At 37.5% G+C, this 21,907-nt stretch overlaps 1 protein-coding gene and 1 long non-coding RNA gene across 7 annotated transcripts in view; one reads left to right on the top strand and one right to left on the bottom strand.

Moving 5' to 3' along the window:
- Nucleotides 1-21,907, top strand: part of RHOBTB1 (Rho related BTB domain containing 1) — a 116,458-nt gene that overhangs the window by 4,742 nt on the left and 89,809 nt on the right. For both annotated transcript variants that reach the window (XM_045518781.2, XM_045518780.2), the window contains exon 2: nt 8,973-9,074. The gene's annotated coding sequence lies outside the window, so the exon portion shown is untranslated. The remainder of the gene's footprint in view (nt 1-8,972; nt 9,075-21,907) is intronic.
- LOC123617697 (uncharacterized) overlaps nt 1-21,907 on the bottom strand; it is a 549,026-nt gene that overhangs the window by 502,147 nt on the left and 24,972 nt on the right. The window lies entirely within an intron of this gene.

The raw sequence follows: 21,907 nt of genomic DNA, 5'->3' as shown, positions 1-21,907 counted from the left end.
TAATACTTTTATTTGCTAAATCCAGCCACCTTGCTCAAGGAACATTAGCATTTAATGTCATTAGTTTCCAGAACTCAGTGTGTGTTAGGGAGCGGGGGTTGCTGAGTGGTTGTTAAGCTTTTAAAAACTGATAAAAGCTCTGGTCACGCTCTTGAGAAAAATGTCCAACGGCACTTTCCAAAAGAACTATCATATAATTCCATGGATTCCAGGCTGCCAAAGCTCTCGGGGATACCAGGGTCACTGCAGTGGTGGACATCAGAGGCTGGCTCTTCAAGCTACTTACTCTGGGCTGGGGAAACCTTGAAGATGTCTTGGAAAAGTGGAATTTGAACAGGGCCTTTAAGAGCAGTAATCTTTAAGCTGGTTTTTGGGTTTAGGGGGACTTCTGATACTTTGAGAAGCAGGTCCCCATAGGGTTTGAGGGTATTTAGTGCAGAGTACTGAGAAATTAGCTTAGACAGGTTAAAAAAAAGTCTAGATCATGGACAACCTTGGATTCTAAAGGGTTCAGACTGCCTATGCTGGGAAATAGAGTATCCTCAATGATTCATCAATTAGGGGAGAAAACGTGATCAAACAAAGGGAGACAGTGTGGGGAAGCTGCCGGGAGCCTGGGCTCCAGGGTCAGCAGGCTTGGTGTAAGCTCTCCATTAACAAGTTGGGAAGCCATTGATGTGTGGGCAACTTCTGAGAGCCACCCCCACCATCTCTTGAGCTGGGAATTGGGAATAATAATAAAGGCTACTAATAGGGTTGTTATGAAGACAGAGTGCATTGTACAGTGCTTGGCACAGTGCATGACACTGTATAAATATTCAGTCTCTGGTACCTGGTACTCTGACATGCTGCTGCTGCTACTGCTACTGCCCTTGTTATTATTTAAGGGGGACCAGCCCCCCAGTAGCCTACAGGAACAGTTCAAGGAGAGTGAAAGATGCGAAAAAGGATGGTCTGCCCTAGATTTGGATAAGGCTTTAAAATGTCCCTTTTCCCAACTTGAAATTTCATTATCAAACATCAGAGAGGGCAGAAACAAGTGAGTAAAATCATGTGTGTACTTCTGACTGAAAATTTTAAAATACTCTCAACTCTTCATTATTTCTCCTAAAAGAGGGAATATTATGGATAATCCAAATACTTTACCCTGATCCAGAGTCAAGTAAACTTCTACTTTGTGTGTGTTATTCTTAATAGCAGATTTGCTGTCTTTCTTTGGTTTTGGCTAATATTTAAATTAATCTGCACATGATAAGCTGAGACTAATTGATCAGAATGGTTCCCCAAAGCCGTTTAAACAGCAAGGCAGATGAGTTTATCGGCTATAATTTACCAAAACTTCCCTTCACAGAGCTAACTGGTAATGCTGGAGATGGTCTCATGGAGACTGTGGGGTCAGACTGCTCAGGTATCAATCCCCTCTGGGTCTTCCAACCAGCTCTGTGACCAGGAAAGTCACTTTGCTTCTTTAGACCTCAGTTTCTCCCTATCTGTAAAACAGAAGTTATAACAGCCTTTACCTCGAAGGCCATGAGTATAGAGGTCTCACGCAGTTCCGGTACACTTTAACTGTTCACACAGAATTCTGTGACCTCAGTCCTGTCTTCATCTTACCGGTATTTCTTTAATATATTCATAAACAGTTCAATTCAGGAAAACATATAATGTGGGAGATATTCGTGATCTTTAGTCACCTCTTAATTTACTGATTTACACAGCCAAGGCACTTCCAAGGGCATTTTCCAAGCCATAGAGTACAATGTTCTTATTTCAAAGAATTTTCAATCCCAATTTTCATTATCTGTTCCTTTCTCCTTCTCATCCGTCTTCAACTTTTACAGGATGATTGATGCCTTGCTAAAGAGCTTTGGGTTTCAAACTGTACATTAAAGCTTCTGGAATCTAGAATTTACTTGGCTCATAAACCTATGTTACTGAACAATACAAAGTTGTTTTAAAGTATATTATAGTTACAGGTATGGCAGTTATATTTTACTTGGTTTGTGCTGAGTATCTTGAGGGCATCTCCCACAGTGCCTTCAGGATGGTAGACTCAAATATTTATACACTGAATTTAATGTATAATAAAATCCATTACATTCTTTTTCTGAGTATACTTTCCTTCACGTTAGGGAATTAAACTTGAAAAAATGAAAACAAGGAAAAGATATCTAACCTTCATGCAGAAGATCATTAGTCCAATATTTCTAGCCTGAAGTACTGATAATAAATTTGAAAAGTGAATGTGGAGATCTACCATCCCTATTTTTTAGAAGAGCTATGGATGATAACAAGCCTGTATTTCCATGAGGGTCTTTGCATTAGCTGTCTCTCTCTGGAATGCTCTCTCCTCCAATCTTGCCTGGCTCAGCTAAGATTATACCTCCTCAGAACAGCCTTCCCTGACCATGCAATCTCATTCACTTATTTTACATTACTTTGTTTTATTTGTTATAGTACATTACCATCCAATTATTTCGTATTTGTGTCATTGTCTACCCTCATCCCCACTGGACTAGAAGCACCCTGAGGTCAGAGGTCAAGTCAATATGTTTACTGCTGTTTTCTAAGTAACTATTACAGTGTCAGGTACTTAGTAGGTAGTCAATAAATATTTTATTACTTAGTTGAATGTCAAAAGACCAAGATCTCGTTTTCTGGCTTCATTCCACTGCAAATGAGTAATTTTTCATCTTTTGGGTCAAATTCACCTTTCAGAATTGGATTAAAATGAAACTCCTCCATAATAAAAATTTATATGCATAAAATGTTACATATAATTTGAGAGTCCCTTGCTCTTAGGCTAGAAGTTCTAGCTCTAAAAGTATGTATAAATATTAAGAAAATCTAACTGAAACATTGAGCTAAATATCACAAAAAACTTAATTACTATCAACACCAGTGTCTTAATGTTCATACATTTATGGTAATGAATTATCTGTTGCCTTGGGAAAATTTTGCAACCCTCCAAAGGGGGAAAAAAGGCTATCTATAAATGTATATTTTATTTATATGCTGGAAAGGATTTAAAGCTTATAGAGAAAGGCTAATAAAAATACATACTGTACAGCAATATAAAATATATCTCAAATAGGTAAGAAAAAAATGAGTCAAAGGAAAAAAATAAGGCCAGGAATGTAAGAGAGCCAGGAGAGAGATTCATACTCAAAATTTATAACGTGAAATTCAACACTCTTGCTAGAAGATAGTAACAAATTTTATTCTCAGTTTCTTAGCAGTCAAAGCAAAGGAGAAAAAAAGTAATCAGTTATGCCTTGCAGAGGGTCATATTTTACATATACTTATATACAAATATATGTATATGTATTTAACAGCACACTGCTTAGAAGAAGGAAGCCTGAGTGTAGTAATAAGGAACAGAGATTATTTTTTCCAATGTTTGGTTTTGGTAAGTGCCCTTGTACCTGAGCCTGAAATAACCTACTGTGAAATGTTCAAAAATAACCAGCACTGTCGATGTTTATAATCAAGATTTTATGGCTATCTGTAATTTTTGTTAGCAGTAGATCTTGCAGAAAGAGGCCTCATTTGGTCAGTAAGACCCTCCCAGAACTCAGGGAAAGAGGGATGGGGAAACAGACAAGGAAGACAAAGGTGTTTCTCCATTTTCTTCTACCGCCATCAGCCCCTGCAGCATTCCACCCTTCCTGCTGATGCACACTGTTTAAACAGAACAACTGCAGCTTTCATTCTCCCCTGTGAGGGCTGTGTGTCTAGGACGCTGACTAACACAAGTTCTTCCAGGTAACCTTAGTTTCCCTGGATAGCAGTCCATCATGGGCATCCATGCCTTCTCTCTCTGAGAGAGCAAATACAATAACTAGCTTCTCAGAACATTATGTGGATGTGTGGCATTCTCTGAGGGGCTATAAATGGATCACACTGACAGCTTTATTTGTCATTCTTAAACGGAATGTGTTTCTCCCCCTTTGTGCTAAATCGAAATCAGATGGCATTTCTTATTTCAATGTGGAATGTCTTTACTCTCATAATAGCAAAAATGCATTCACAACTGATCCTATTCTAATTGACAAAATTTGTGTTTCATTATTTTGAAGGGGGAGGGGGTGGTCCTGGAGGGAAAACAACTTATGCAACATTTTGTTTTGCCTATTTACTGACATCCTGATACCGCTGATAGAATTCTGTCACCATATGGAGGCAGAGACAATTATATTACACGTAATGACATGGATTTTAGAAGTAAAGATATAAAAAGGCATACCCAGCAGAATAGCCACAAACCAGAGACAGAAACATTTCTGAAATCTCTTCTCTCCTTTGCCTCCCCAGCTTGTCTCTAGTCCTAATCATTTCTTCCTGTCTTTGCAGTGGCTCTTGTTCAACACAGAGTGAGAAAAATGGCAGGAATAGGGTTGGAAACTACTACCTTCATATCTTAGCCTATTTTTCATGTGCAAAAACCAGCTTCTTTTCAGCCCAGGTAAAATTTTTCATTAAAAAAAAAAAATCCCTATCATTCTTATCTACCCACTAATGAATCTGGGTGAGAAAGAAAGCCCTCCTACTTTAATTTCTTAAATCTATCAAAAGCGCCCCAGGTTCTTGTTACTGATCTCAGTAATGTGCTTATCTTTTAGCATTTTTAAACACTAAGCTATAAGTACATTTTTCTTGCTGATTTTATACCTGTGTTTATTTTCATTTTATATACTCATGCTTTCAATCAAGTTGTCTTCAGTGAGTACCTACTATGTGTCAGACACTGTTAGGATGCAGTGAGCTGCATCAGGTATTCCCTGCCCTCACTTGGCTGCTGGAGAAGACAGACAGTAAAAGAATGACACGATCAGGTTGAAATCACAACTGCTCTTCCAATGCAACAAAGGAGAGACATAAGGTTCTAGAAAATGAGATCTAAATGATGTATAGGAGTCAACCAGACAAGGAGTATAAGCAGAAGGCATGATGTATAGGAAGGCCAAGTAGCTGGAGGACAGAGAGCAAGGTGAATAGCTTGAGTCTGGAGATGTCACCAGGGGCTATCATCATGAAAGGCTTTTTAGCCGTAGCAAAGCATATACCTTTGTCTTAGCACCAGTGAGAAGGCTGGTTTGGGTTTTTTGTTTGTTTGTCTGTTCGAGGGGAGAGGAGGAATACAGTTAGTTGTATCATCAATTTTACATTTCAAAAAAATATTTCTGATTACAATGTGCAGTACTGGTTGGCAAAGGGCAAAAGTTATGTAGACCAGTTGAACTTCTTAAGTAGAGAGATACTAGTGGCTTAGCCTGGGGGAGGAAGGAAGAATTCTAAAAAGTCAATGGATTCAAGAAATGTATAGGAGGTAAAACTGACAGGTCATCTGCGATATTTATGTGAAGCCTATGAGGAAGTGTCAAGGAACACTGGAAGAGGAACAAGTGTGAAGAGACAGAATGCTAAGTTCCATGTTGGACATGTTTAGTTTGAGATGTGTTGGAGGTATCATAGGGTAGAGCAAGCAGACAGCTGGTTATGGGTGTGGAGCTTGTCAGAGAGCTCTGTGGTCCAAGCCAAAAACGTGTGACTCATCTTCCCATTCATGGGCCTGGATATGGTGTGATCCACAGATGGATCTGACTGTGCAGAGAAAGGCTGTCAAGTTAGCAATGGAAGAGAGTGCTAGGAGCAAAGTCTTGAGGAATTCAAATCCATAATGGCCAAATAGTGAAGGAGGAGCCTGAAGGAGTAGCAGCAGAAGGAAACCCAGGCGATTGCTGGGACAAGGTGGGCAAAGGGGCAAGAATTTCATTTTGAGAAGGTGGGAGTGGTCAGTAGGCTTGAATGTGGAAGACAGAAATGTTTACTTAGCAGAAGTGGAGAACACTGATCGGAGAGAACTGTTTTGAATTAAAATGAAAAGAAATTAACAAATGATATGTCTGGGAAACAGCGCTGTAACTGGCTCTGTCTGTGGTCATGCCTGAGAATATTTCACATGTTCATATTTTATATATATCTTAAGAAGATACTTGGGGAGCAGGCGTGATCAGGAAGAAAGTCGTTTTGACATACTGGTGACCATCAGAAAGAGTGGAACTAGGTGGAATTTGGGCACAGAACAGTCTGAGGTTCTGGGGTCTGAATTGGAAAGAAAACCTGAAACTGATACTAGGGAATTTTATGAATTTTATGAGCTCAAGGCTGCCTGTTCATCTGCCCGATGGTGCTCTTGTGGGCAGGGTAAATAAACCAAACGTTCACGAAGCAGTGTTGACTTGCCTCACCCACTTGCCGGCACTGCTGGATGGGGGAAGGAGGCCCTGGGCTGAGAAACTGCAGAGCACATTCTTGGCGACCTTCCTCCCTGCACCCCTATAACACAAATATTTGAGCCCACCCAGAGGGAATGGAGTGGAAGTCCTATCTCAGCACAGTGAGCCATGGGATAAGGCAGAGGTCAGACTGAAGTGGTGTCAGCTGCACATGGGAGTCAGAAAAAAAAGACGAGCGTCGGTAATGATTTACAGCAGTTTGGCTACAAAGGGGAAGAGAGAGACTGGAGGGCAGCTGGAGAGAGTGGATAAGTGGATGAGTAAGCACTTATTCATTCAACAAATATGAAACTACCTTATATGTATCAGGCAACAGGCTAGGCACCAGGAAGACATCCTCTATCTGTACTGGGAGATCTGCTGTAAGATGGACTGCGTGCAGTAATCTCAGATGCGTCATGACTAAATGTTTTGTGATCTGATTCATGAAGACAAACGCATAATTCTTCCTCAGATATAAACACTTACTTGATTTTTATAAACTGATCAAACAAATGTGTTAAAATAATAAAGAGAGAAAAGTAACACTTCTACCTGTATCTGGGGTTTTTTCCCTCATCCTCTCTCCTTTCATTACTTTTGTCTTCCAATTTGGACAGTCTTGCTATTGTCACTTACTCAGAAAATATTTTCTAAAATAGTGTCCTTAATCATATATTCAGGGCCTTCCACGGCACTGTCTGACTTTTAAAACCCATCTAATCTCTTGTTGTTTATATAGTATCCACAGTATTCAAGCATGAAATATTACACTGTGGAAGTTAGAAATGTGAATAAAGCAGGGTTTTCCCTAGCTAGATTATAAGCTTTCTGAGAGCTCCTTACACTGCTGTATTTATAACTATCAAAAATAAAGCCAGAGTACTATAACTGTGGTTCTTGTAGTGACGGTAAGTTTAGACTTGATCCTATAGGGATTGGATAACTGTTAGACATTTTCAAGCAAGTGGGGAAGTATGAAGTTGAGGAAGAACTAGGGCATTATGAAATCTGGGAAATGATGGCGACTGGAAGCAGAGAGTATATGAGATGGGAGGCCATTGCCTGAATGGGAGATGGGGGGTTTGTTTTTGGTTGACAGTGGTCTTGGACATGTGAAAGGGAAGTCAAGCTTTTTTGTACCAGGTGGCTGTGGTCAGGTGGCTGTGTTTTGTGCAGAGTACAGTAATGGAGGGGAGAATGAAGATGATGCCCAGTGTCCAAGCCATGGAGAGTGACAATGCCAGGGACTTTAGGTAGGAAAAGAAGCAAATTCCAGAGAGGATGGAGATGAGGAACCAGCCTGGAAACGCATCCAAAAAAGATGTAACTCAAGCTGTGAGTGTGAAAGAAATTGCTGCCAAGTGGAGAATCTTGAGGAAGCCCATGTTTAAGGGGAGGTAGAAAAAGGAACATTGAGAGGAACTTCCTGTGAGAATAGAAGTGAGGTGGATTTCAAGGAAGAGCCTCTCCCTGTAATTTGTTTCATTTACAGGGTTATCATTTGGTTGTCTCTTTTCTCTCTCTCTTCCTTTCCCTTGTGGGATGGCCGCACCAAATGCGCTGTGCAGCTGGCAGTACTGGATCTCGTCTGGGTTCGAATTTCCTCTCTGCAGCTCTACCCTCTATTTATTAATGAACAGTGACTTGCCCAGAGTCACCTGGAGTCATGAGCAATCAGTGATTTCCTTCAGAAGCTCCTCCTCACTCCTGAGAACATGACTTGAGTGAAGGAGCTCCTGGTGTGTTTGTTAGGAAGGCACAGCAAGGGAGCAGAGCTGGATCATTTGTTAACTGGGAGTCAGTGGGCTTCTATTTAGGATTTCCCTTATCCAAGCTCCAAGCTTGTCTCGAGGAGTAATACAATTTTTTAGCAGTAATAAATACCTTCAAGCACAAGTATTATTTTGCCCTTTGGGTTTCATAGTAGCTAGTCAGCCCTACTCTTGTTAAATAGTCCATTTTATCTCAGTGCCCCTGTATCACGTTACACTAAAAAAAGTCTATGAATTTCACATCAAGAGGATAAAATACTTGATTTCTTTTGGGGCAGGGGAGTGATGTATTTTCTCTTTTCTAATAATAGGAGCTTAGGAAGAAATTATCCTTTTACCTAAATTACCAAGAAATTCAAATCCAAATTATAACGTTAATCATTTCAAGTGTTGACCAACATAGGTAGCATAGATACATCTTCTTTTTTTCACTCCCAACCCTATTTTCTTATTTTTAATTCATATTTCATTATTTTTTTTCTTTTTGGAAGCCACCTCAGATCCTTAAGATAAAGAGTCAGAGAATAAATAAATGAAATACTTTGACTGTTAATTCAGTATCTTTCTACACATTGTCTCATTTGATGGCCAGAACAGTCCATTGAATAGGTGGCATTAACACTCCCACACGAGAGGTGAAGGAAATGGCAGAGGTGAAGTTAAGGACTTTCGGTTTACTCAGACAAATAAATACTGAGTGGGATTTGGCCCCAGGTCTTCTTTCAGTTCTAATGGCAGTAGTCATTTCAGCCTTTCTTGCTCAAACCTTTGTGGACAGCTGGTTGATTTGTACATGATGTATGGTTGGCTGGGATACCTCTCAGTCAGATGGGAAATAATCATTAACATAAGAAATCAGTATTGCTTGTAAAGTTTTCTTCTTGGTGATGAACCATTCCATGCTTGTATCTCCTACCAGGTTTTGTAACTATCAAGAAGTACGTGAAACAGGCCTCTTTCATCAAGTATTCTTGATTAAGTTATGAAAATGGGATGGAAACTTATTTTTCTCCTTCGTATGGTAAGTAACTACTACTACGGGTAGTTCTAATTGCCTCACAATATTTGCAAAAGAAATGGAAATGCTTCTTGTATGAAGACTGCATGACTTATCCAGATTTGTCTTCAGAAATGTTTCACAAAAAGGGGGAATATTCCATTTTTCAGTTCGATAGTGGTTTTTATCCATGTTAAATATGTTTTCTCTGGTTTAGAATTTGAGTCACTTGGATCTACAAATGAGTTTTGATCATTGAAGTAACATAACTCTTCTACCCACTTTATACACACTTTTAAAATTCTTTAGTGAGCAGCATCTTGTGCAGAAAATTGACATGTGGACTCTGAAAAGTCATGGCCACATACAAGGAAGATTTAGAAATGCCAGATTGCTATGCTGTGGCATTTCTCTCATCCCACATGCCCTACTTTGGCCTGGGCACTGACTGTCTTTAATTGGAAAAAGTTATCACTTTGCCAGTGATTAGAATTGAGTCATCCCAAGTGCACGAAATCAGCTTTGAAGAAAGGGCTATCTTATTGAGTTCTTTCACCAGTATATTGTGCCTGAAGGACTTAATGATTTGAGACAGTTCACTCTCCTTTGTCCACTCACGAAAATCGCTTACTTTCACTCTTCACTGTATTTTCTTTATATGTCCTAATACATATTTAAAAGAAAAATTCTCTATATATGTGTAGCCGTGAATATTGTAAAATTTCATCTATTCTAACATATTAGGGAGGTGGGCATATCTTCATTTGTGGGAAAGCTGAATTATAGATAACTTTTAAACCAATGTGTCTTTTATTACTTCAAACTACATATAGTAACTTCAACAAAACATTACAAAATAGAAAACCTTAAGAAGACCTGTTATAATAAATCATACAAACATTGTTATTAGCATATAGATTGGGTGTATGTAGGAGCTTATAAAGTGCCCAAGGTTCACCAAAAATAGTTTATTTTGTGTCCAAAAAGTGTACATGAGATTGAAAATAAATGTTTAAAACACCATATGTTATCTACCTATAAATAAACTATTTGTGAAACAAAGGTAAATGTCAGCTCAGCTCATGAGCAAATTATCAAAGATTTTAAATTTATTGAAGCCCTAAATTAATGAGATATTACCATGTGTGCATAAATAACTTAAAGAATAAAATGTGCTGATCCTTCTCTCATGTGGGTATTTGTGCTAATGAATCAGGATCCTATTTACACTATTAGTCCCCAAAGTAATTGCTTATTTGAAGAAGTTCTGTCTTATGGGTTTTCAGTTAATTAAATCCATTTGCATTTTATGCACACATTTTAAAATCTCAAGCCCTATTTTTCATAAGCCAGATTCAAATATGTTCATGTGATAATACCTCTCATTAAGGCATTAGTCTTTCATTCTTAAAGGAACTTTCCAAATAAGCATATGCATAAAATGTTTATTAATGAAATCCAATCAATATTTTAGAAAAGTCAACCCATTAAATGTTGTTTTTTAAGTTTAAATTTTCCTATTTGTAATGGTGATTACCATGTTGAACATACCTTCAATTGCTAATGTTTTAGTTAGCTTTATTTATTTATTCAATGGTTTTTTTTTCCTGCTTTGACTTTGCATGCCAGTTTTTAAGTACTAATACGCCTGCAGAATTACAAGCAACTCTTTCCTGAAGAGTAGCTTTTTCAAGGTATGTGCATATAAACTGACTGATCCTGCCAACCCAACTGGGAGATCACTAAAATATTGAGCAAAACTTTTTAATACTGAAAAACAAAGTACAGTAATTCACAAAGTTAGGCATGGTTTAGAAGGTACAGCTTTCAAATATTTGAGAATTTGGGAATTAAAGTACACAAGATAAAAACTGTAAATGCCTTCATTAGATCCAAACTATGGAAATCTCTCAGTGCTACTCTAGTTTGGAAGCTTGCAAAAGCTACCAAAGTTAGGAGAGTAGAAGCAGCACAGGACAGGCCAGATGAAGGAGGGGCCAGGGAGAGCCATGGGATCCACACAGCGGGCCCAGGGTCTGACATCAAAGAGTATCATGGCAAGGGCCAGACACTGGGGAAGGCACGAAGGAGCACAACTTGGAAAGCAGGTTTGAAATCCCATTTTTAAATCAGCCTAACTGAACTACAAGGCAGTTACTATATGTTTATCTAGTTAACTGCTTATCTTGGTTTACTAGATCCCCTTTGCAAAGACATAAAATGCAGAATCTGAATATATTTAGGTTCAAATTCCAGCCTAAGAAATACTGAATCAAAAAAGGGTAGAAATGGAAAAAAGGAAGAAAAAAAGAAATGATATCCTAAAATCAGAATGAGCATGATAGTTATTCTGTCCTTTTTTTAGCCATATTGGACAATAATGTAATTTTGTTGTCATCTGAGCAAGGGATTATACTATAGGTATTAAAAGGAAAACAATTTTTGATATCCTGAAAAAACTCACACACTTTATAATAAAATGAACAAATTTCATTCAGTTAAATCTTACTGATTCATTTAAGCAATGATCTATGTAAAGTATAATACCAATGGCCTCCTAAGATGATAACATTCTCTTTGTAGCTGGAATTGCCCTAAGGAAGCATTTTTTCTCATTTAGAGAAAGCAAGAATAAAGCACTTGTATTACCATTTATATAAATTTTTAATACTGAATAAAATATTAGTGTTTAGTATAATATTGATTCTCAGCGTAATACCCCTCCATAATGGCATGCTAATTGGTTAGAATTAAATCAGACAGATTCAAAAACCCTGAGAACAGACCATCAAACATTTGTAATTTTTTTTCATTAGTTTTCAGAATTCCAATTAAAATGGAATTAGTCTGTCGCATAAAAGACCATAGTACCGTAGAGTTCTGTGCACTCTCTCTTCCTTCCCACTGCTCCACCCCCACGATGAGGGAAGAGGGTGGGCAGGGAGGGCAGATCTTCCCTCCCGAGTTTCAACCAGAGAATAACAGCATTCAAGAGGCAGGTGATCTGTGTGCATTCCAGCTTTCTAATTTACTAACTGTGAGACCTTGGGCATTTTACTTAAACCCCTTGGAGCCACAGTTTCCTCATCAGTAATATTTCTGTCTAACAGTGCTGACCTCCCTCGAGTTGTTGAGGAGGTAAAACAGGTTCTCAACCAGGAATGCCAGGATGCCGCTGCCCTCCAGGAGATATTTGGCAACATCACAGCTGGAGAGGGTGGGTGTGCTACTAGCCCCTTGGGAGGAGAGGCCAGGGATGTTTCAAACTTTCCTAAGATGTACAGAACAAAACACCTCCAACCCTCCAAAAAAGAGTCATCCAGCCCAAAAGGTCAGTAGTACCAAGACTGAGAAACCCTGGAGCAAAGGGAAGCAATGTACTCCATGAGCACAGTGTCTGACACACAACTAGGCCCTTAATAAGTATTAGTATAATGACATTGTTATTGTTGTCATCATTTATTAGAGAAGGAACTCCCAATTCCCTGCATGGTATCAGGACTGAGCACTATAAACAATTCAGTAAGCCCATCCCAGCATAGGCCATCGTGTCTGACTGCTAAGTCATCTACTTGGGGCGGCCAGTTTTTGAGGGCCTTTAGGAATGAACTGACCCACTTAATACCTGACTAGTCTAGCAGGCTCGTAAAGAAGACTGTAACAAAGTTCAAGGATATCATTTAATTTTTACCCTCTTAGAAATTAGAAGAAAACAGGAAAAGACAAATAAAAAGTAACTTACAATACCCGGTGACTTTTACTTTTTAACTTCTGCTGTTAGTAATGGCTCAGTCTCCTGATGATCATTTACTTTATCAAATAAACTGATGTTTGGAGAAATAGCTAGGAAATATGGTCTTCTCATTAATATAAGATATAGCTTAACTGTTTATATGGTACATGAATATTACCAATCTCAAAACCAGCTGAAAGCAACAATATAGTTTTAGTTTAATGTTCAAACATTTTAAGGAGGGAAAACTCTTGCTTAATTCAAGATTATTTGTCAAACAGACTTGGGTTTGAATTTCAACTTTATAACCATCAAGCTGTGTGACTTTGAATAATTTGCCTAACTTCTCTGAGCTCAGTTTCCTCATCTGTTTAATAGGCATAAAATTACCTAATAGGGTTGTTGAGAATTAAATGAGACAACCAGTATTTGAAACATATTAGCAGTGAATAAATGGTAGCAGTTATTATTTTTGTTATTATTTCTTCTAGGAACCTTGCATTGCCTTCAGTTCTCATTCTTAAGAATGATAATTATGATGTATTAGTACTTTTTTATTAACAAAAAAACAGCTCAAATCACTTCCATTACCTCAAAAAACAAACTCCTAGGCTTCCTTCAATAAAATCGATTTAAGAAGAAAAAAAAAACATACACATTACACATGGAATTTCCCAGTGAGAATCTTTTTAAGGAAACAGTGAATTTCCCAAATTAAAGAATGAATGATGGGCACATCTTTCTCTCATATTTTAATATAGTTGATTATCCACTTTTTAATTAGCCACCTAATTATAATTCAATAGAAATTTCCCTAGGTGAATGTAGTAACCTACTTCAGAGAGAGAAACGGTGCTTTGAGTGGGCAACTCCTACTGTGAATTTTGACACTTTTTCCAGGTCCAATTTGTTCCAAACCTCAATGGCCCAGGAGAGATGGGAAGAGCTGTTTCATAACCTAAAAATTCTGACTGCCAGGAAGGTTGACTGTAAGGCTAAATTCACCTTTAATCAGTATTTTATTTCTCCATTTCTTTGTTCCCTGAAGAAGACACAACTGTATTTTTTCTTCCCATCATTCATATGTCTTAAATTTGAAAATAAAAACATAATTAATCAAAACTATGGTTCCCTTCATTTTTCTTGGTGGTTTACTTTCTTCTTAACTACTCCAGTTTCTCCAACTTCTAACTGAAAGGTACCTGGATGATATTATTATTATTATTATTATTATTATTATTATTATTATTATTATTATTATTATTATTATTATTATTATTATTATTATTCCCAGGACCAAAAGGAGACCATCTCAACATCATGATAGGCATTTATTTAATTCCACAACCCATTCCATGTTAAGGAGGGAGTTTTTTAAATCTATTCCTTAACAAGGGATGTCCAAAGTTCCCAAACCTTAATAGTTATACTTTTTATCATTGGTTATTCATAGACCCTAGCTTAAAATGTTTTCCAACTTAAACCATTTAGTGCTGATCAGATGAACTGATTGCTTTATTGAACTCTCTCTTCCAACCAGTTTTGGCTTTGCGTAGTTAGAACTTCAATGTCTTTGCATATAATTTTGAACTACTGTCTCTCAATTTCTGGTGCAGATTCATTAAACTTATGCAGAGAGGAGAGCTGAACTTTTCATTTTAATTAATTGAGTTTATCTCTTTGCTTCCACTCTTGCCTCCTATAGTCTATTTGCAATAAAGTATAAGTCAGGTCATTTTGCTCCTTGGCTCAAAACTCCCCAGTAGTTCCTTGTTTCAATCAGAGTAAAAGTTAGAGCCTAACAATGGTCCTCAAGTCATATGTGTTTCAACCCATCATGAACACCCTCTCCTTCTGCCCCCACCTCGACATTTACTCCACTCTAATCACTCTTGCTTCCCTACAGCTCTGCCAGCACACCAGGCATGTTCCTGCCTCAAGGTCTTTGCACATGCTATTTTCTGTCTGTGACATTATTCCCAAGGAATCTTCATGACCTGCTCTCTCATCTCTGAGTCTTTCCTTAAATGTCAACTTCTCAGTAAGATCTTCACTGATCACCCTTCTAAAAAATGCAATCCCTTCCCACAGTTCCTGTTTTCCTTCCCCGATGTGTTTCTCACCATAACTTACTATCTTCTAATAAATTAAACAGTTTACTCATTTATTACTCAATTATTTACGGTCTGTCTTTCTCCTTCCATTAGAATTTAAGCTTCATGAAGACAGTGATTTTTGTTAGTTTTGACTGGTGTATCCCAGGCACCTATTCCAGTGCCTGGTATCCAGTAGGCATCTGATAAGATATTAGTTAAAATGAACAGAAGCAGAATTGTAGCCTTACTGACCTTTTGTTTCCTTCAAAGCCTTAATATGCCTCTATAATTTTATCTTCTGGTGTTCTGCCCTTATTACAGTTCCTTTAAGAAAACTTCAATCCCTCAACAGATTTAGGAAGAGGAGGAAACAGTTTCACTGTGTTTCCTTCTGATCTCTGATAAGATTCAACTGGGATAAATATGCATTATAGCCATGTACCTTTCCCTGTTACTTTTCCTGTTAGATAAGGAGACTATTATCACTAAAGTGGTAAATGGACTGGGATAAGTTAGATACCTGATTGCAACACTCCTGGGTGAATCCTGATGCAAAAAAGAGATACAGATGGAAATGCCAAGTTCCATAGATAGTTACATGAAAGAAAATGTGAGCGTTATTTTCCTTTGGACCTATGTATACTTCTCCTAGCACACATGTTCCTAGCATAAATATTAGAACCTTAAACCTGATTCGAGAAATACTTACCTTCCGATGACAAGAAAACCATAAATATAGTTCATGACCAAAGATTAGTCACTGTTTATTATTGCTGGTGACACATGATACATAGGGGAGATCTGGCAGCATTTCAGCTATCTCTAGTCAGCCATTTATCATTTCAGTGGAAGATGACGAGGGATTTCTATATTAACGGCCCCTATAAAAGGAAGTAAGTGGAGAAATGATGTGTTTTATCATTGAGAGTCAGAGGGACACCGACAATGTTAAAAATGTGATGAGTGGATTACAGGTTTTGTACGAACTGGTCTTCTAAATAATAAAACTCCATTCAAAAAAGAAAGAAGAAGAACAAGAAAAAGTAAAGAATACAGGAAATATGTTCTATGTTGCCTAGTCCTCCCTTGTGCCCTTGAATGACATGTCTGGGCTCCAGCTGAGAAACAGAAGCTTGATTTATCTCTAAAGCCTGTAACATTTTGAACAGCATGATATCCTTGAAACCCCGTGGCTTCAGGCAATGCTGCTGTCCCAGCACAAAACATTTCCACCACAGATCAGTCTCATGCAATAGACAGACCCAACACATCCCCTCAACCAATTTAACATCACTTCCCTATTTCATCCATAATTTAGAATAAACCTAGTAACAGAGCATGCTAATCACTTCTACCTGATCAAAAAATTCAAACCCATGTTCCCTTCGTAACTACTATGTCTTCACAAGTGAAAGACATAAGAGAGACATAAGACCCTTTGGGAGAGGACTTTAAAAATGGGGTTGCAACCCCATTCTAGAACAGCCAAGAATTCTGTCTTAGAAATGTTGGGGGTGAGCCACTGAGAAGTTTTTAACATAACCAGTAACTTCTGCAACGCTCTGCAGAATTCCAAAGACACCAATAAAAATTAAATAAAAAGCTTCAGCTTGGGTTTTGTGTATGCTTCGAAAGGCAAAAAGATATATTTAATGCAGAGGGTGTTGAATCTGAATTAGTACAAATATTATTAATTTAATGTTCATACTGCATTTTATGGTTTATAAACTGCTTAGCAATAATTTTATACATTTTCCCTCATAGCACCACTGTAAAATATATCAGCATTTTATTTTTCCCATTTTATAGATGAGGCAACCTTTAATAAGTGATCTATTTCTTTCCTGTGCATATTGGTTAACTGGTAAATGATTAATTTATGTCTACATGAACTTCATCATGCAGAGTATTTATTTTAGTGTGAGGTGGTATTTATTTTACCCGCAAAGCATTACAGTATCCAATTATATATGCATGTTTTAAAGGCAGTAAAGCAGCCACCAGTAGTAAATGCAACATTAAGTCAGAGGTTTTAAATCCACAGTAAATTCTGAGTTGGGGTATTTAAATCAACCACCCCCCCACCTTTCTGAAAGCTGCCTCTGGTCTGTGTGGGTGAGAAATGATGGTCCTTCTATAAAATGACCACGTGGCACCAGTCTAGTGACACAGAAAAGATGTGTGGAGATTTTCAGAGTTTAAAATCCTAACTGTAAATTAAAGAACCAAAAGGCTTATCGCTACATTGGCAAGTGGAAGAGCAAACAAATCTGATCATTTACATCTGCCCAAGGAGTAACCTGGGGCTATGGGGCTGCTGTCTTGCTCACTTCATTCTCCCTCTTCTGCCTTCATTTCTCCCCTTCCTTTTCTTTATCAGTTCTTGCATCAGTAAGAAGGTTGTTGTGGCTGCTTGTATGAAGAAGAGACTAACCACACACAAGTGATCTATGAAGGTTTAGTATAAAGGGTAACCACCCCCACAACACTCCTGTGTGCATTATTTCTCTCTGTATTGCATTCTATGGAGCTGTACGTAAAAGTGCTTCTCTCCACGGGTGCTGCACCTGAAGTCAAGGTTCTCAAAAAGCTCCCTAAGCACTGACTCAGCTATACTCCCTCTAATGCCATTTCGCTATGTAAACTTATAGTTTAGAGGACAAAGCACCAAAAACTTCAGTCATCTTATCATAAGTCAAATGTTTTAATTAATTAGAAATGTGCTTTCATGATAATTTGTAATACATAATTCTCCTTCATTTATTAATCTCAAGACTCTTAAATTTAGCCAATAAAACTGAGGTTTTTTAAAAATTCATTGCAGAGTCCCTGCCCTTATTTCACACGTGAAAGTTTCTGATAAAAGTCTAAATATTGGCATCTTAGCTGTCAAAGGCAGACAATTTAAAACATTGTGTGCACTGGGTATTTAAACTCTTCCAGAATCCAGAAATTGTCTCTTTCAAAATTTAAATATATTTTTGAAATCAGGAAAGTACCTGAAAATTCAGAAAATGCTATGATATAAATTTTATGAAAAAATTTTACTTTTTAAAATGTTGTACATGTTGAAATATAAACTCCATTACATCAAATCTACCAATAAAACAATGTATTATGAAGTAATTTTTTTTAACTTGCGTCATTTGCTACGGGATCTATTGCACAGTATTGACTTAATCAGGGCATGGAAGTTTTTTAAATGAGTTATTTTAAAACAAGGAGCATTACTACAGAGGAATGTCACTAAAATAATCTCAGGCTACTTGCTTAGAGATCAGTTGTAAAAGAAATCAGCACCTCAGTGTGCAGTTTTGTAACTCAGAAGTAGATATACTTGACCTTTAAGTGGGCACTGTGGATTATTTTCATTTAATGAAGACAGAGAGAGAGAGAAATTGGGAAATTTTAGCCATCTTACTCTCTTATAAAAATAGAAAAAATAAAAATGTCATTAAAAGAAAAATTTCAAAATAAGAAAGTAAAATTTAAATATATGGGGTATAGAAATTTCATCCTTTTAAAAATCCCTCCAACTAATGAAATAACCAAGTGAAATGCTATTACAGCTTCCCTTTCATACCACAGTTCCAGTATCTAATACCTCAAGGCTTTTTCCAGTCCAAGACTTTCTCGATGGCATTTTCCCTTCCCATGGACATTTATTTGACACATGTTGCAGCTTCTGAATTGGACACATCATTTTCCTCTGAGAACTCCATGTCCTTACACAGCCTTACAGGAGAATTGTGACATTACATCACTTTCTGGTGCAACAATGAACCATTTAAGACTCCCTTGCACTTCCCTATCTTCCAGCAGCCCTCACAGAACGTGAGATACAAATGAGCGCCCATTATTGTAAATGTCGAACTGGGCTTGATTCCCAGGTTCTCGGTCTTGTAATCTCGGGATCCATTATTGTGGTATTTCTGTTTTCATTGACTGTCATCTTTTTTATGTAATGCTGTTAGCCTCTGCCAAAAAAGAAATATTTTGAGGAGGGATTTTTTTTTTATGGAAAAACTGAAAAGTAATGTTCTAAGTAAAAACACTGTGTTCCTTTTCAAAGAGAGAACTTACCAAGCATTCATGATTTTTCAGAACTACATTTAGAGAAGTTGCTGAAACAATCTTGCTTCCAGATAAAGTCAGCACAGCATTTACACAATTACTACCTAGCATTTCCATGCAAACTGATAAATAATACTTAAGCTTAAAATGTCAGCTTCAGTCTATACATGACTTGAAAACTGTTACAAGTAAGCATTCTATTCCATCAGATGTTGGTACAGAAAGAGGAAATTCAAAGCAGTAAATGTGGGCCGTGCCTTCTAGCCTGAGAACATGGGTGTCTAGACCAAGAGGCAAATGTATCCCTGGACAGAGAAGGATCCATTAGGTTTTCACGGCTTTGAATCATCAGCCATTTACACCTTCCGACTTACTCCCCTGGTTCTGAACCCAGACTCACTTGGTAATCAGTTCATTGATTATCATTCTTCACATATACTTGTATCTACATCTATATCTATACCTACAGCAGTCACTGCAACTCATTAGCTTGATAGATATGTTTCTTATTATAAAGTAACATATCGGCATACTGCTGTAAAGAAGCTTTTTAAATATATTTGCTTATAAAATACAGCCACTCCCATGTATACCATCACAATGCCTTCCCCTCCCGACAGGAAAGGGAAGTAACGTGTAAGAAATGACAGTAGGTCCAACGCTGTCCTCAGAGAAATCAAGTTCATGTGCAGGCTCACCCAGCCAGTTAAGTCATAGAGGGGAGAGTAAAACTCAGATCTGACAGATGTCTTTCAACTAAACTTGTGTCTTTACTTAGATTCTACTCACAGCAACATGGGCCCTGATGAGGAGAAGCAAATAAAAGTTCCCTGCCTGATGGAGAATAAACACTGGGCCTATAGGCTATTTCCTCTAAACTAGTCTAAACCCAGATCTCACTCAAGAAATGGGTGCTCTGTAAGTGGCAGTCTTATCTCCCTGGACGTGCAGAGAAACCTCGCCTGATCATTTAGCTATACATACATTTTGGAATCTCATTTTAAAATGAATAGCAACAGAAAGACATGTGTTCATACTGAACTTAAGAATTCAGTGTATCAGGGAATTGGAGAAGCAAAGAGAAACCATAGTTATTTTACCAAAGCAGTTTCACAGTTGTCTTTTACTGTCTATTTTTATCTTTTTATTTGGTCTGGCTATTATGTAATTAGTTATGAGTCCAGGTCTAGTGATCACATTTTGTTCACTGAAGTATAGTTTTAATTGTTTCCAGGTATGCATTTATATTATTTACCTAAAACTAATCTGAAAAAAGGTCTTAAATCTATTTAATTGGAGCTAGTAGGAGTGAGGGCACTCCTAATTAATTATAAACCTAGGGATGCACAGATGAGATAGTCTGGATTTTGACCATGCATGTTAGGTGTTAGGAGTAATATGCAATCAGCCCTTCTTATTCCAAGGTTCCGAATCCACAGGTTCTGCATCCACAGACTCAATCAACAGCAGATCAAAAATATTCAGGAAAAAAAAAGTTCAGAAAGTTCCAAAAAACAAAACTTGAATTTGCCTTGCCAGCAACTATTTACATAGCATTTACATTGTATTTACAACTATTCACATAGTATTTACACTGTATTAGGTATTATAAATAATCCAGAGATGATCTAAAGTACATGGGAGGATGGGCATAGGTTATATGCAAATACTACACCATTTTATAGAAGGGACTTGAGTATCCTCAGATTTTGGTATCCGTGGGGGTCCTGGAACCAATCCCCAGGGGATACTGAGGGACAACTGTAGTTCATGTTATGCAGACAGAAAATTCTGGAGATTTTATTTTTTCATCTTAAAAAAAATAGGTATCAAATGTCATTTATTAAATCATTTTGATTTAATTTAATGAGGTCATCTTTCCATCTTCCGATAAACTATTTTGCCCAAACTAGTTCAAATATTAGAACCTTTTCTTTAAGAAAAGATCATCACCGAAGACTGAAATTGTATAACCTAAACATAAACACATTTCAGGGTTTAGCATAACTCCTCACTTTGAATAAATTCTTCCTAAAATCTAACTCAGTTCTCTCCCAGAATGTCCTATTCTTCTCCTCTACAAGTAATGTAATACTAAATCATTTTCATTATTCTGGGTTTTTCGTCCTTTTAATGCTTGGTTTGAATCTATATTATTTTCCCATTCTCCCAGGCCTCCAAGTTTCCTCTAGACCAGTATTTCTATTAAGAAATTAGTTTCCTGTGTGTTACTGACAGCATCATTTCAGTTGTCAGGGTTATTTCTTTTGAATATAAGACCCAAAGGGTGTTGCCCTCCTCAATGTAGCTCCGATGTTTCTATGGTACAGTCCCCAAATAATGTTTTCAAAATTCTTTGAGAAGCGAAGTACTCATTAAAAACAAAAACAAACAAACACAAGTCAGCTATCTCAGATAAGGCGCAAATGTAGTTTTTGCTGAACATTTTCAAGGAAAGGATGAAAAGCTTTCTCCCTTGGATGCTATTTGGGGGGGGAGGGGTGATTAGGTTTATTTATTTAATGGCAGTACTGGGGATTGAACCCAGGACCTTGTGTATGCTAAGTGCACACTCTACCACTGTGCTATACCCTCCCTCCCCTTGGATGCTATTTTGAATGGAGACAAGAGGATGAACTAAACGGCCTCTTGATGGTTCCCCAGCCCTGTGATTTTTCGATAATTTTAGCTCCCAGCATCTCATTTTCTCCAAACACTTAAATCTAATCTGCCCTAAGATATGAGAGTGTTTAACAGATGAAAACCTTTTAATGGAGGAAAGATTCTGCTTGTTTTCTTGGAAGTAATTCCCTTAACAATTGCTTACATTTATATTCAAAGCACTCATATGGAATCATTAAGTCCAAAGAAAGTCATAAAAGAAAAATTGGCAGACATACTATGTAATGATACGCAATTTATTTCTTGACTTTTCCCTTTGTTGCTCTGCATTA

The sequence above is a fragment of the Camelus bactrianus genome, chromosome 11 (assembly GCF_048773025.1).
Source record: "Camelus bactrianus isolate YW-2024 breed Bactrian camel chromosome 11, ASM4877302v1, whole genome shotgun sequence".
NCBI lineage: Eukaryota > Metazoa > Chordata > Mammalia > Artiodactyla > Camelidae > Camelus > Camelus bactrianus.
Note: the sequence above shows the minus strand (reverse complement) of the source record. Positions and strands in the feature narration are given on the sequence as shown.